The sequence below is a fragment of the Octopus bimaculoides genome, chromosome 25 (genome assembly GCF_001194135.2).
Source record: "Octopus bimaculoides isolate UCB-OBI-ISO-001 chromosome 25, ASM119413v2, whole genome shotgun sequence".
NCBI lineage: Eukaryota > Metazoa > Mollusca > Cephalopoda > Octopoda > Octopodidae > Octopus > Octopus bimaculoides.
The window spans coordinates 14,548,780-14,566,330 of NC_069005.1; the positions used below are offsets into that span (position 1 = coordinate 14,548,780).

At 36.6% G+C, this 17,551-nt stretch overlaps 1 long non-coding RNA gene across 1 annotated transcript; it reads right to left on the reverse strand.

Annotated features, from left to right (window-relative positions):
- Nucleotides 1–1,184: 1,184 nt before the first annotated feature.
- On the reverse strand, nt 1,185–6,287 carry LOC106881877 (uncharacterized). Its single transcript, XR_001410913.2, has 2 exons — nt 4,536–6,287; nt 1,185–2,351 (listed from the first exon to the last, which is right to left on the reverse strand). It is a non-coding gene; the product is annotated as an uncharacterized LOC106881877 (long non-coding RNA).
- Nucleotides 6,288–17,551: the final 11,264 nt, after the last annotated feature.

Sequence of the window (17,551 nt, forward strand, 5' to 3'; positions counted from 1 at the left end):
GAATATAGAACATTCAAAAACATTTACTTGTTTTAGTAAAACGAGTCGTCGCCGAATTAAGTGTTACGTGTAAACAAATGAAGGTGTGCAGTGCAAACAAATCAGAATGAAAATGACAAACTTGGCTAGAAAATGTCCTGGTCTTGAAAGACTAAAAAGTAGCATTTGAAATGCAAAAATATGTGTATGCAAAGAAAGTTCAAGTCTATATACAAAAGTTCACGTGACATGCAGGGCTGCGTTTGAGAAGTCTGTGGAGAACGTTTCATGTGCGGGCTTCTATATTTTCATCCAGATGGATTTTGGTCGAATGACTGTCGAGATTTTGCGTTTTTTTATTGTAGATGTTTCTTTCGTAGCTCTGCAACATTCTGTGTGCATTCTGTGGCAAGTTGAAAGTGCATGGTGAGTGTCCATTGTGTCGGCGAGTTCTTTTCCTGTGATAGTCGAAACGGAAACTGTGTACAGTAGAAGTTGTTATTCTTGTCTTCGATGTGACGAGCATGATGTGAAGGCTGTTATTTTTTATTACGTCGGGGTCACCAATAGTAGCGGGCTAAAGTGATGTGCCATATCAATTGATATGATGAAGCCCAGTACCGAATGTAGCGTGTAGATGTAACGCTTAAAGGTTCTCGCGTCGGACTAACCAGTGAACATCGAAGAATCAACATCAAGAAGGAAGAAATATTACTTACATATATTTATTCGTTTGCCCGACATGTAGTTAGAGATACAGCAGCAATTCTAGTGACAAGGATGGCTCACTGGTTAGTAGTTGATAGTGTACAAGTTGCTGTCAGTAGAGACTAAAAGAGTAAAGAATACACGATGCCCAACTAAAAAGGATGAAGGTGGTATCGTCTTTCTTGTGGCCGAAAGGAAAGTGTTGCTCTTGGTCATGGCTGACGCAAAAAACAGCTTGTTGCTCGTTGGTCTGACTGACACAAAAGAGGTAGAGAAGGGAAATGTTCTGTGTGATGTAGGTCAAACCCTAAACAAAGGACTGACCTTTCCTTGACCAGCACAGGTGCTTGGTGATCAAGTGCTCCCTCATCAATCATCTGGTGCGGAGAGGATTTCCCGCTTCTTTTGACAAGCAGCAGGCGGGTATATTTGGTTTCAAATCACAGGCAGGGCGAAGCGAGTTCCTACACGTACATAGATAAAGCTTGTCATCAAAGAAAGGTAAGCGATTTTTAGTTTATTGAGAAACAAAAAAGAACTGGTGACATGAATAAGAAATTAACCCCAGCTGCTGACCGAAAGATAGGTCACATGCACATATATATACTTGCATACCCACAAACACATACAAAAATACATATTGTACATACGTCCTCACACTGACCTATACATCCATACACACAAACACATGCACAAAAAAATACACAAGCAAACGAGGTACTACTAAAGCAGAGTGGTCCCGAACGCGCAGTCGCGCGTCCGCGCTAGCTAACCCTAAACATAAACACATGTATTCATTTTCACACGCGTACGCGCACTTTTTGTAGGATCGACCACTCACGACTAGCTAGCGCGGGTGCGCGTTCGGGACCACTCTGCTTTAGTAGTACCAGCAAACGATTTGTGAAAACAAAAAAGCTGCGTGTGTGTGTGTGTGTATATATTGTTGGCGATTTTTTTCCTTCGTCTTCCTTTTCTCTTGGACTTTCCTCTGTCTCCTGTTTCTGAAGAAGAGCTTTGCTCGAAACGTAAAATACCCTTTCATTGCCTGAGCGTCTCATTAATACTTTGCATGTACCACATGCTCGCGTTGTTGTTTTTTTTCTTGTATTGTTTTATTTTATTTGTATATATATATATGTAAATAAAACAATATATGGCGAAGGTAAAGAATACGCACACCCGGTGTCTAGAGTTAGGGTTGCGCCGAAAACGGGTGGTTTGCGTATTTTTACCTCCGCCTATATATATATATAGAGAGAGAGAGGGAGAGAGGGGACTGTTCAGTTCACTCACGGAGATGAAAGGAAATGTCGGATTCGAACAGCACATGAAAATAGAAAATTATGACCGGAAATTGCCGAATAAATAGGTAAAATTGCTGATTTGATCAATGACATCTACATGACTTTCTCCGCAAGATCGCCATTAACTTTTTAATGTTTCTAGCTTTAATGTTAATACGAACGTAAGTATTGTTTTTTATGCTGATTGGTGTCTGATTTATATCTAAGCAATTTCATTATTTCTTTTACGTCAGTTTTACCTGTTAATTCTTCTTTCAAATATGACAAGTGCTATGCTTCGCTGATGAGGTTACAATACGATCGCAACACGTCCGGAGTTGTTCCATGCGCTTGCTTGTTTTGCTTCTTGCTTGCTTGCTGAAATAATTAAAAACATTAAGCATTGACATAATGTTATTTTTTGATCGTCATAAACAACCAGCGTACCTGAAAAATACTTTCGTTCTTTAATAGGAGCACTCCGTCGGTTACGACGACGAGGGTCCCAGCTGATACGATCAACGGAACAGCTTGCTCGTGAAATTAACGTGCAAGTGGCTGAGCAATCCACAGACACGTGTGCCCTTAACGTAGTTCTCAGGGAGATTCAGCGTGACACAGTGTGACATGGCTGGCCCTTTGAAATACGGGTACTACTCATTTTGCCAGCTGAGTGGACTGGAGCAACGTGAAATAAAGTGTTTTGCTCAAGGACACAACACGTCACCGGGAATTGAACTCGCGAAATTGAACTAATTGAAATTATCGAAATAAGACAATTTTTTACATGAAATAAATTCGAATACAAAAATTATTTTCTGTTCTATAACACAAAATAGATAAGTATACGAAGTTTGAAAGTCTTTCGGTACCAAAAACACTACATAAAACATAAATGAAAACTGGTGCCCCCGTTTTGAACAAGATCCGGAAGTGTTAATTTTTACAGGCATTTCGTTTGTCTTTGTTTTGAGTTCAAATTCCGCCGAGGTCGACTTTGCCTTTTATCCTTTCGGGATCGATAACAAAAATCAAACCAATTGTCCACACAGATTTTCAATGAGACCACCTAACTTTATCCCGACTTCCACTACTTGTTTTATGATCCAGTAAGTGAAACTATAGAAGTCAGCATACATTGATCGACATTTGCTGGAAACAAAGCAATGAAGCGAAAGTCTAAAATGCTTCTCTACTGATATCGACCTGCCCTATATCATTGTCTGCAGTCAACTGTTGCTCACCAAATATAGGGGGTTCCTATAAGGTTGTTATCCACCCCTGATTGGAACTCTCCCGTATGACATGTAAGCATGCTCAGTGACTTGCTTTAATTTCCGCAGATGCAAATACTGCTGTATATGCAGCCACTATAGAGGGAAGAATGTAGACGGCAAAGTTATTTCACTACATAGATATCTTGCAAACGTAGCTATTTGTCGTATTTGGCTTCAGAGATCGAGACTTGTGAGGAAAGACTTTGTTTACACTGCAAATAGCCAAATGTGTTCCCAGCATTTCGTTAATTTTAATGGACCATCGAAAGATCACCCCTTGCCATCCGTTTTTCCAAACAAAGTATTTAAAATATCAGTAAGTGCATGATCATATACGCTGTTAGTAGATGAGTGAAATGTCTCTTTGATTTATCTCCTCATTAACAGATTAGAACATGTTAAAATTCAAGAGAGAAACAAATTCGAGTGGTGTACGTTGGGCTAAACACGAATGTTTAATCTAATAATTGTTGTGTTGATGTACAGGTATTTTTAATAAAGAATTTTGCATTCAAATAATAAATACATTGAAATTGTTGTTAATGTTCTGAATGATTGTGGGAATTTCGAGTAAGCCTAGCTATGATATTTTTCTTTATATATATATAGGTCTAGCATATTAAAAAAAATCCGAAGATTAAAATTATATTACATACAAAAATAAGAGGAATGACCAGCATATAGTAGTCCACTTTTGTTGGTCATTCCTCTTATTTTTTTGTATATATATATATATGTGTGTGTTTATTTGATTAAATAATGAATTTACAGCATTGAATCTAATATTCCTCTAATTAGACTTTATAGTGTGACTGTCCCTACCTCTTCTACACCTCATCATACTCATGGCCAAATCAGTGAATGGTTGCTGAAATCAGATTGGGATCAGGCAATACTTCACCGAGAGGAGATATAAGCTTCTGCTTATTCCTGTCTGAAGTATCGTCCGATGAATTTACTTTGTTGACATTCTTCATCGACAGAATTTGTATACCTTTCAATCAAGTCCGCCTTTCTTCCAGTAACATACTGTCCATATAATCTTAAATATTTCTTTAACTCAGGCACAGTAAGTACTTCGATAGCTGAATCATCAAGCTGCTTTATATCCATGATAAGACGTAAAACAATAACAATAGCGTGGGTAGTCTGCGGAAGTTTAATTGTCTACATGGAGCGCCGCCTAGCCAAGGGAGATAACCTACTTATAGGAAAGCCCTATACATAAGCTCCACAAGGCAAGTCTTTGTGGATATGAGGCCTCAAAAAGAGAGAAAAATCTTACCTTTGATAACCCCTTGTATAGACAACATCCGATGGATTTTTTTCTCCCTCATCTGAATGTGTTACTATTCACCAAACGCAGCATCCCAAACAGCACATTGCTGAATTACGAATTAATCCCAACGACGCAAGAAAGTTAATTGTTCTTCCATATTTTGTTAATGATGTCCCAATTCTCACGGGTGCTTATTGTTTTAAGAAGTTAGTCATATATTCTATACATGAACAATTCCAAAATAAACTTTTCAGTTCCAAAGATAAAACATTCTCCCAATTTTATTTCATCGCCGAGTTCAGTCGAGTACTACCAAATATTTTACTTTTCTTTTTATTATACTGATCTTTACGTTCTGAATAATAAAACGAAATATCGTACATACTTCGTAATGGAGGAAGGATGCAATAATAGCCATGAAAACGATTAATAGTAAAATGCCGAAATTAAACTAGCCTGTCTATCTATCCATCTCCGTATATGATTACCTGTCACTCGTAACTACTTTACGCCGTACCAAGGTAATGCTTCTTTATCTTATTACATATAAAACAACGTGACCATACGTTTTTCACGTTCGAATATGAGCTTTTAGTCTAACAGCACCATCACCGTGTTTATATCGTTGTCAATGGTACAAGATGAACGCAGTTCTTCAATAACGGGATTTTGTTTTTTCAAGCAGGTCAATTGTTTGTGCGTTCTTCAATAATAGTACAGTTTGGTTCCTCTTTAAAATATTTGGTGAAGTTTTGGAATAACTGTCACTAACAATGCAAAGCAAAAAATTGGGGAGTGGGTTTTAAAAAAAAATATTTCTTTAGTATTCGTATGTTTCATTCAGGGAAAATATGACTTTAAACGTTTTTTTTCCCCCACAAAAAATTTGCAATTTTCTTAATTTTGACCCCCCCCCCCCAAACCATCAATTTATATTAGATATTATTGGTTTCAAATTTTGGTCCAAAGCCAGCAATTTTAGGGGAGGGGTAAGTGGATTACATCAACCTCAGTGTTCAACTGATCCTTCTTTTATCGACTGTGAAATCATGAAATGCAAAGTCCCTCGGCGGAATTTGACGGCAATATCGGAATGTTATTGCTTTCATTATTTTACTGATAACTTTAAAAAATAATTTTTTCACTCTTGGAAATTTGCTGTAGATTTTAGTAAGCTATATTCCAATCAAAAAAAAAATTTTTTTTTCGATTTCAAGAAGTCCAGAACACGAGTCCTTAAATTCAGCAACAACATTGTAAATGAAAAAAAAGTTAAACGGTAGTTATGATAATTAAAACAATAAAAAAAAACGTTAAAATTATTAATAATATATCTAATAAATAAATAAGCTGGAACCATAGAAAATCAATGCTGTTTTCTTATTTTGTTAATTTCATACGAGTTGGCGGATGTGACTCAATAATTCGCTGAGGAGATTTGACTTCTCTCGCAAAATCTAAAAGCGCCGAGAAAGATATATTCGTCCAAATGACTGAAAGGTAATGTTATAATGGTCTCTGTTGCAGAAAGATAAGGTAAACAAGACGGAGACATTGGTAGAAAGGGCAAAATCAGATGAGTTGTCTGAACCGACATATGATCGAAAGCGTTCTATACATAACAATCCCTGTTTTAGTTTATTGAGAATTAAATTATCAAATGTGACTATTTCTTTTGAAATGGTCAAATTATAAAGCTTATATTAGTGTGGTTTCTGGCTAGGATTGTAAAACACACCCAAGAACGCTTCCTGTAGCCATTTTGATTAACGAACGGTCGGGAGAAAAAAAAAGGGCAATAGAATTTATATATTAAAAAAAAAATTATTTATTTGTTCAGAACTTTATTGATTGTAGTACAGGTATTTTTACCCACATTGACATAATAATATCAAAGCGAAATTTTAATTTAAAAAATGCCTTATTTTCAGTGGCGCAGACAGATAACAGACGTCTGCCTTCATTCAATTGAACGGTTACTGAATAAGTAGAGTAAAAAGTTTCCACTCGAAAATTCATGGAAAATAAGAACAAAAGCAAAGTGTCCGGTAAACGTATATTTTCATTGTTGTTTAATCGACCTTGAACAAACAGACATAAGACTAGAAATATATTCAAGCTATGATCATTACCGACATTTCCCCCCATAAATGCTGTTCTTGTGTGGGGGTCAATTTTTTTGTTTAAACGGTTCTTTGTTATTCATTGAAGATTTGGATACTTTATCTACTTGCAGGTTGAGCGACCTCATAAAAGTCCCCCTAAATGGCTCGCGTAAATTTTCCTACAATGTTTATGGCGTTATTTCACTTATTTGTCGTGTATATCTCTATGTACACAACGTACAAAGTGGAAGAAGAAACGACACCATTGCAAACGGCTTTCCAGATATTTTAATATCGTTCGTAGATTATGGTGGAAATTTATTGATACGTAAAGGGATGGAAATAAAGCAATTATTTCAACTGAGATCACGTATGCAGATATTGTACATACTAGCATTGCTCAGGCTGAGAAGTAACTGTTAATGGCTTAGAATTATTCTTGATGAAGATATATTCACTGGAATAGAATGATAATATTGGATTTCTCAAGAAATCCAATAAGAATCTGTGAGATTATAAAAATGAGATTGTTTCCCAGTCTGGTGTTCCATGCATTTTGCTACATGCGCATACACACTCAATGTAAATAGTATATTAATAATTTTAATTGTGTAAATGAAATATAATTCAAACTTTAAATAAGGACATAAGATTAAGTAAATGTAAGAACAGTTTTATTTTATTTGGAACTTTTCTTCTTGAAAATTATTTCTTGAAAATTATTTCATAGAAGCATCATTTTTCTAATGTGCGAAAAATGGAATGCTCAGAGGATGACCTCACATTCAAATATTGGAGCCTCAATACTTGAAGTGGTAAAGAAATGATATTAAATTGCAATGAGCCTTGGCTTATTCAATATTATATATTAGAATCTGTATGTGAAGGATCAGATCAACTAGAAGCCTCATTATCATAATTGTCAGTGCCATTAGATCTGTACCTACCATAATCTTGGTATGTCTGAACTTCAGAGTTCATAATTTTTTTTTTTACCAGCAGGGGCTTAATAAAGAAATTACGGAGACTCCCAACTCTTGAACACCCCACATAAAATAATCAGAGAGTAAGCAGTATTTCTCAGGATGTCCAGTAACGTCAGTGTTTGTCCCTGAGATTTATGGACATAGCAAAGCTTAAATGTTCTGGAAAGTGAATTCTTTTTAAACTAAACGGGCACCTCTGTTGAAAGAAGTAAAATTCTATGTATAATTACATCCTCTCCTTTGTTGCACCCTGTTAGAATAGTCTCATTGACAAGTGGCAGAAACCTCTTAACCATTAGTCTTGTGCCATTGGATAGTCACTGCTGCTATAAATTACACTAGAACTTTTTTTTTTCTTTAAGCAGAAGTTAATCGGTGACCCTGCCAGTGCAGGTGCCACTTAAAAAGCATCCAGTCCACACTGCAAAGTGGTTAGCATTTGGAAGGGCATCCAACTGTAAAAACTGTCCCATAACTGACCTTGCCTGTGCTGGTGCTACATAAAAAGACTCGGCCCACACTGCAGAGGAATGGCATCCAACCATAAAAAAACCATCCCAAAACAGACAAAGAAGTATGATTAAGGTTTCTGCCTGGCTGGCTCCTATCAAACCATCCAACCCATGCCAGCATGGAAGGAGGACATTAAACAATGATGATGTGTTGGTAGACCTAAAGACTAATGATAACTAATGTATTTTAAAATTCTGCAAGATAGTAAGCTGTTTCTTTGTGATCCACAACAGTCTATTGATTTGGTGCTATGACTATTTCCTAAAAGTGTCTGCAACAGCTACCAGTTGGTACTGTTAACCCATTTTTTATTATTTTTTTATACAACAGCTTGCATGTTACTTAAAGATGTTACAAGTTAAGGAACACTTTTGATATCAATTTGTTTATTGTCTTAACCATTATACTTACAGGACCTGGGTCCATAGTACCATTACTGTCAGAAGGAAGTCTTCCCTCGCTGAATTCATTGGCTTTCACGTTTATTGACAGCTTAGAGAGATGTTGACTTTAATCCAAAATGATCACTATTTAAGACAAGCACGAATTTCATATTGCTTTTGTTCTCTTATATGAGATCTGCTGTCACTCAAGTTCTACATTGTTCTTCCCAAGGGCTTTAGAGCTCTTTATGCATTCATCCCAGACAGTCATTTGATATCTCTTTAGAACCTATCCAGTTTTTAACACATGGAGAAGTAGCCAGTTTGATGGTATCAGGTTACATGGATTTGCACAAGTATGGCTGCTGTAATCTCTCTACAGGATTATACCCTGCCATTGTTCATGGACCTTGTTTGTGTCCAAGTTCAAGAGGAACTCGACAGATGAATGTACTGTTATAGCCTGCTGGAAGGAGTCTGGTTGCAACATCTGAAGAAACAACTGCAATAGCTATAGCTTTAAGTTGATGGACTGCCCAAGAGTGTCTTTCTAGTTTCACCAGGAACATCAGTCAGTCACTCAATCAAGTCAAGTGACTTGCCTGTACCAATGTAATTCTTCTTCACCAGGTGTCCTGAATCAAGTGGTGTGACATGAATGCCTGGCCTGGATTTGAGTCACCTTGGTCTTTCACTGACTGAAATTGCTCATCCCTGCACACCATGACCACAGGTTACTTTAAATTCATAGGATGCAGAAATGGTGAACTATTTCAGCATAGGAATTTATTGAGTCAATGACGAATATCACTAGATGTTGAGTGGACAATCAACAAACTGTCAACAGCCAGGGTCAACCAGGAGCATCAAGAAATCAAATTCCTGCCTCTTGTTGACAAACAATATAGGAAATAATAGAAAAGATTACCATTTTGGTTCATTATCATTAACATATGTTATTAATGTGTTAATATATGATGCCTTTCTAAATTTCTGTTGCTAAATCATTGACTTCAGTATGGTCAGGTTGAGGGAGGCTCTATGTTTGAAGTTCTTGGCCATTTATATCCTTAAGCTTGTCAATGATGGCTGCATGTATGGAAAATCACAGATTTCATGTGTGTATTTCCATACCAAGGTTCATTTGTTGAGCATGGTGCTTAAAATTTTTGCAAGTCCATCATGATACTTGAACCAGAGCTGAAAGGCTTGGATGCTTCACAGCATTTCAACAGCATGGCGGAAAGAACCCTAAGACTCTTGCCTGTTTTTGTAATGCATATGTTTCTGGCAATGCTGCTTCCCACTGGGCATTATTATTCTTTAGCAATCCAAATACAAAGTATGTCTCTATGTAGGTGGGTGCAAACTTCACCCTTAACAATTCAGAGATATTGAAATGAACTTGAACCTTGCACTTTATGGTGCGGAGTCATAGAAAACGTTCATGTTGATTGGGGTGTACAGGATACCTGCTTTCAGAGACTCTGTCAAAACTCATGTTGGGTTGCAACAGGGACACCTTGCTTCCTTTCTTTCCATTGCTTGTTGTTCAATGTATAAACTGGACCGACCATGATTGTACAGTAACGCTTTGTAAAGGTATCGTATTGACACAGCTTAAAAATAGCTGAAAGTGTTGTGTCCCTTGGACTTTCTGCTTGCTGCGCAGCAGTTATTTGGGTGGAATAAACCTATTAATCATTTCCCAGGTGAACCAGCAAAATGTTGTGTACTGGAGTATCTTATAATTCTGCTTGTTTCTCCGTTACTTAGCCTGTCCGTAATGCTTTATGATTAGTTGAAGGTGGAGGGAGAGGTGGTGGTGAATGAAATGTGTATTTTTTTAACTAATTTTTTTTTTACTCCATTACTTAGCCCATCTGTAACACTTTCATGTGATTAGTTGAAGAGAAAGGCGAAGAGCAAGAGAAAAAGAGGGAGACTGCTATGTATTAAGTCTATAAAATTGTGTATGAAGTGCATTAAGTAATCATCGTATTCCAATTTCCTTCACTTTTCAATGAGTAGCAGATGAGCGACTATCTTTCCATACAGATACAAGAGAGGCTACGCTTTCAGGTCTTTTGGATAATGTTTTCAGAAATAACCCAATAAGGTTACCATTAATTCTGTGAATATTCACAGGTCCCACTAATCTTTATGAATGTGGGAATATAAAAACAAAAGCAAGAAAATCTCATCGCTGTTCTGATGCAACGTAATATATTTGATACGTTTTGTTGAATTACAGAATTTAAAATTGATGTATGCATATCCCCTTTCGCATTCAGATTACTCTGTCAAATGTATTACTTATTTATTCACATTGTTTTGCATTAATCAAACACTGTCTCGTAGCTTTAAAATTTCAATGATGTGGTTGGTTGTTTATTTTTAGAATGACATTGTTTGGTATGCGTGAGAAACTGGATCTGGCTGATTTGAATATAAACATTTGGGTCGAATATTGCTGGTTTAAATGCTAAAAGGTCAGGAGTGAGCAGTAAATTACATACTACCCATCAAGGTTTGGAAATTTGGTTGTTGTCTTCTGTTAAGAAGGATAGCCATCGTCATCTTTTTGAGGTTTCTTTAACAAATAGTTTTGGAGAACATTTCATGAATTTGTTGTCTTCCATGCAAGGTGAATTCCTGTTGAGGATATCTCAGGGTTCACAAACAATAGGGAAGGTCATATCAGCAGATCCAATGCTCTGCTGATATGATGAAATTCCATTTGTTAACCAGATGGAAATGTGTGCATGTTGCAAGTCCTGTTTTTGCTAATCTCTTATCTAGATGTGACACCTACCAGTCTAGAAATTTGGCTATTAGTAATCAAATGCATTTTGCTCAGTTTTAAGTGAAAAATTCTAGCGGTGAATGGCTGATTGGCCATGGACAAAGAAATCTTCTTGAATTTCTTTCCATTTGGAGTTGCAGGTAAAAGTAATGAGTTCTGAGATTCTAAAACAGCAAATGTGTCATTGCATCTTCTTGTGTTTGTTCATGGATGCATTGAGAACTGATGCCAAGCTGCATCATTATTGATTCAAATGTTTGGAGTTAGACACGAGAGAATTTAAAAGAAATTTCAAGTAATTTCTAGGTGATAATATTTATATGTTCATTGGTTAGTTCAGTTCACATTGTTATTTTAACTATTTAGCAACATTAGTCCTTTGCATGCAGACAAGATGTCAGTGTTACTTGGTATTCTGTAGGATATGAGATTTCAACATCTATTTCATGCCCAGCATGATAGAACAGACAGGATACTGGTGTCAGATAGTTGGCATTCTTTAGAGTATGACATTTCAGCAATAACAATTACCACCAGTGACATAACTAGGGTAAACTGCACCCGGGGCAAGCCACAAAAATGCACTCCCCCCAATTACAAAATCCATATTATACAGTACCTATTTGTTGCAAGTAATTAATGTTTTAAAGCAGCATTTTAGGAAGAAATACTTTACGAGGGTTCATTTAGCTGCCAGTTTGGTGCAGTTTGTAATTCAAAATATATTTTTTTAATGTTTACTTTTACGAAACCTCTTTATTTTAACTTTTAATGCACCAGCCTCCCCCATTGAAATATTAAAAAAACTCTAATGTGTGAAATGAGATGTAATAAAAAAAAAAGTACAATTGTTTCAAGTCTCATCTTTCTTGCTTGTGATGAGGCGAATTGATCGATTATATCTTCAAAATCAGTTTCATTTGTCTCTTCACTTTCAGTGCTCAGAAGAGCAAGGTCATGCATGCGGTCCTGCAACATTGATGTCCACAAATAAGATAGGATTAACTGCATCTTGCTGAACAATCGTTCGCAGCTTGCAGTTGATACCACTATTGTGAGCAGTATCTGAAGGCCAATGCACAAATTCAGAAAAACATTATTCTCCATCTCAAACAATGAATTCCAGGAGTTTTTTCTGGTCTCGTTATCGCAGATTTTGTTCGAATAGAGAGCAACGTCTGGCAATCCATTATTTCCTCAAAAAGTTGTTTACCGTCAATGTCGCCACAGTAATGAGAAACTAATAAATCACATTTTGATCGAAGGCCAACTTTGTCAGGATGTGTTGGATAGCAAAGAGAGTGAATATCAAGGAAGAACCCGAACTTGGCATCGATATTGTTAAGACGGACGAATCTTTCTTCCATTTTTGGTTGAAGATGGTGAAGAACAGCGTTCATAATGGTGTCCATCTCATTGGTTGATGCTGGCTTTTCATCTTCGTCATCATCAAGAGGTAGTCTTTTTTGTCTCCCTTAATGCTTTTTGATTTCTACGTTCCACTTCTGACAAATCTAGTGATTGGTGGGTAATAGTACAGCCATCTTTTAAAAAGCTGCTGTTGAAGGGCTTTGAGATCTTCTGCAGCATCTTGGAAATTCATTTCAGAATCTTGCAACCGTTGCTGAATGCGATCAATGTGAGCGAGAACCCTGTTCCAAAATTCAATCAATGCCAAAAAATTAAGCACTAACATTCACTTAACAAGATTGACGGTATCACAACACCTATCAGCTGTCTCATCATCATTATCCATCAAATGTTCGAGGAGATGGAGAAATGTTAAAAAATGAAATGACAGCTATATCACCTTTTGCTACATTCAAACCAATAAGATTCTGTGAATGATTGTCACAATTCACGAACAAAACTTGACTGTTCAATTCTTTGATTTTGTGTTGAACACCGCTTATATTCCCAGCCATAACTGCAACTTACAGTCAGTCAACGCTAAGCCATCGTTATCTAACTCATTCAAAATTACTTTAACCAAACTGGCTAATTTGGAAGAAGCCTAGGAACAACTCCTGAACACAAACTGTCTTTTTTTTTTTAAATCAATGTCAACATATTGCACAACTCGTGACATTTGTTCTCTATGAGCTTGATCAGGAGCTGTGTTGATCATCAAAGCGTAGTAATGTGCTTTTCGAATGCGTCAAAGCAGACTGTTTTTTACACTGGCACCTAAGATATGGATAAATTTATTTTGAATGGATGCTGAAAGATAAGATGTAGATCCAGGTTGGCTTTCTACCTGATTGAGAAATTCTCTTGTGATGGGGTCAAATGTGGCCAAAAGTTTTAACAACCTGATGAAATTTACCAAGATTTGACTCCTCTTTTAACTGAAATGACTCCCTGTGTCCTTGCAATGTGAGGACAAAGAAATTTGATTCAGTAAAGAACTCGTCAAGATACTACAAGATACTACGCCATCTCTGTCTTTCACCTTCAGTTACTGATTGTAGCTTAGCATTGATTAGTCCCTTCTTCTCAAAGTTTCTCTCAAAATCTTTCCACAATGATTTGGCAAATTCTCATGGAGAGGTATTCTTTCCGGTTCCTTTCCGTTGGTAGAATCCACATTCTTTTTCTAATGAGAACTGCAGATTGGACCGCAAAGAGAGCAGACAGTAGATGCAATATGCCGCCTTCTTAGAGGGTGAGTAAAGGAGCCATGAGCGCAGTATTTCCTCACTGCTGCCATTTCCTGCCTTTCTCCTGAACCATGTCTTGTTCGTTGGTAAGAAAGGACTGTCCGAATTCTGAATGAATTTTTACTCTTTAACTCTTTTACTTGTTTCAGTCATTTGACTGTGGCCATACTGGAGCATCGCCTTTAGTCGAGTAAATCGACCCCAGGACTTATTCTTTGTAAGCCTAGTACTTATTCTATTGGTCTCTTTTCCCAAACCGCTAAGTTACAGGGATGTAAACACACCAGCATCAGTTGTCAAGCGATGTTGGGGCGACAAACATATACACACATACATACATACATACATATACACGACAGGCTTCTTTCTGTCTACTAAATCCACTCACAAGGCATTGGTTGGCCCAAGGCTATAGTAGAAGACACTTGCCCAAGATGCCACACAGTGGGAATGAACCCGGAACCATGTGGTTCGTAAGCAAGCTACTTACCACACAGCCACTCCTACGCCCATGTGAAGGCACACTTCATGTTCTTGTGACAAACAAGTCATAAATGTTGTACAGAGAAAAGAGTAAACCTTAATGTAGTCATAATTAGAAGTAGAAAACAAATTACTCTGCTTTAAGAATCACATTGTAGAACCCAGTTGAACTGTTCTACTGCTTGTAGTATTGTTTTGTTGAAGTACCCCAAATATCCAAGGATAGAAATGGGACAACCACTTTTGAATGATCTTATTAGCAGTCACACATCCGCTCGGGTAGGACATCGAAGTGTTTATTGATAACATAACAAACCATTTACAGTATGTACACTGGAAGTTGAAGCTATGCGGAAATGGAAAATCGATTAACACTGATAAGATCAGAATGAACTATTTTTAGAACCACAAAGAATGATTAACAGTTAAATGAATAAACAACAGTTAAGTAAATTTAACATAGAATGTTTACCACCACACTTAATTTTATACCCTTAGTTGTGCAGTAGGCAAGGCGAAAATATGTGGGTTTCACTCAATTGAGCCTCAAGTCTTTTTTGACACCCTTTGTAAAAATGTCCCGACATGAATGTAGACAGCCATCATATTGTCTTTACCTTTTAATAACAGCATAAAACAATAAACTGGAGATCCATCTTTACAACTGCAATTTTATAAGTGGAATTCAAGCTTATTGTATTATGGTCAATTCTGTGCCCCTACCCCACTTCAATTGGCGCTTGGGGCACATGCCCCTCTTGCATTTTTGCGTAATTCAGATGACAGTTTATTCACTGCACCCTGTATATATACACACACATATATATGCATGCATGCACAACCATGGCTAAGAAGCTTGCTTCAACCATGTGGGCTTGGGTTCAGTCCCACTGTGTGGAACTTGAATAAGTGTCTTCTATTATTGGCTGACCAAAGCCACGTGAATAGATTTGGTAGATAGAAACTGAAATAAGCCTGCTGAGTCCATCACTACTGCTTGACAACCAGTGTTAGTGTATTTATGCCCCTGTAATTTAGTGGTTCAGAAAAAAACCAATAGAATTAGTACCATGCTTAAAAAAAGAAAAATAAGTATTTGGGTCAATTGATTCAACTAAAGATCCTTCAAGGCAGTGCCCCAGCATGACCACAGTCTAATGACTGAAACAAGTAAAAAAGATAAAAAGATACTAATTCACAATCCTAGAAATAAGTTTAACCCTTTTGATACTAGCCCCACCCTAAATAACTGTCTGTGGTCCTGTGATAACAAAATCCCTGTTTTAAAGTGATCTAAGTTCAAATCTTCCATCAAAATTTGAACACCTGCTTTCTAATTTTTTATCATTTAGGCACAATGCCAGCAGTTCTGAAGGAAAGGGGTTAACAGATCCCATCGATCCAAGTGCTTGACTAGGTACTTTGTTTTATCATCCGCAGAGAGATAAGCATAAAGTTAACCTTGATAGGATATGGCCTCAGAATATAAAAAGAGGCTGACACTCTTATGATTCTACCAGTCCATCACCCTTAAGCATTGAAACCGACCATCTCCTACTAAAATATTCTACTAGTTTTATTGTTCAAACTGGCCTGATTGAGCTTTTCACGCCTGCCCTACAATCTCATCCTAAAAATAAACAGTCACATCATTGAAATTTCAGAGCTATGAGATAATGCACAGTTGATTCAAAAATATTAAATAAGCATTGCACTTGATAGAGTATTCTGAATGTTAAAGAGTTAATGATGTCAATTACTTTACTAAATTCTTCATTCTTTTCAAAATTAATTGAAACAAAGTGTACCTCATCAGAAATGTAATTAAGTGTTGTTTCAACTCTCTTTTCTTCTCCATAATAGTTATCCTATGTTTGCAGTAATTTGCTTCTTTGATCAGTAAACATTTCCACAGTTTTATTTCATTATTTTCCTTTTTCTGTATATTTACAGTTGAAGACTTTTACAATGGAAGATGTAAAGAGAAGCAATATTATGGAAGACAGTGGAAATTTTTCAAATTCCCTCTTATCGGTTATCAACAAGAACGCCGTAAATGATACAGGCAATGCAGCTAATTCACCAAAGATTCCTGTTATTGTGGTCCCTGACTCCAAAGATACAGAAGATTCAGTGCCAAAGCATCACCTCAAATTCCGAATGAGAATAAACAACAGTAATGAGGCTCTGTTTGTAATTCTTCCAAACAGCATTATTTGTTTGATATGTTATAAGAAATTCCTGCATATATCATTGTTAAAAAGCCACATCTTGTGGCATCTTCATCGTGACGATGTTCCCAGCAATAATTTATGTCATTCTTGTAAATCTAATGCTGATATCTCTGACTGTCCATCATTCAAGTTGATTAAGAAGATCATGAGAAATTTCTTATTATCAACAATAAAAAAGCGACAATCTTTGAAAAATAATTCCCGGAGCTGTGGAGATGATCCAAATAACGACAGAGTGATGATTACAGAAGACACGTTTACTATAGAAAATGCAACAACAGAAACATCAAGTAACAATTCCCATTTGGATAACAATAATTCACTAATTCCTTCTAATACTGACAATAACAATAAACCAAAGGACTTGAAAGACTACAAAGGAAACTCCATCCAAGATGATTTATTTATAGAAAAGGCTGTAACTTCTGACCAAAAGAAAAGAAAAAAAATTTATGAAAGTTCAGCTGTCAGTGTTAAGAGTTGTGTAGAACCTGTAATAGATTCAAGTGAATTTATGCTTGTAAATGGACAATACAAATGTTTAAGTTGTTCAAAAGATTACACTCAAAACACAATCAGTAATCATATAATGTGGCATTTTCACAAAGGTGTTGACTTGTGCTCTAAGCTGCACTACACAAGTTTCAGTTCTGGTGACACAATCTGTCCATTAGTAGTTCAGATTATAAACTATTTAGTATCTAAGGAAGGAAAACCAATACAAGTGAACTGGGGTAAGAATAATGCTGGGAAAATAATTTTCAAAGTCATGTTGATGAAAACTGGATTGAATGCAGATACAGTTGTTGATAATTCTATTAGTCTGACAGAAAAAAACAATGTATCCAGTTT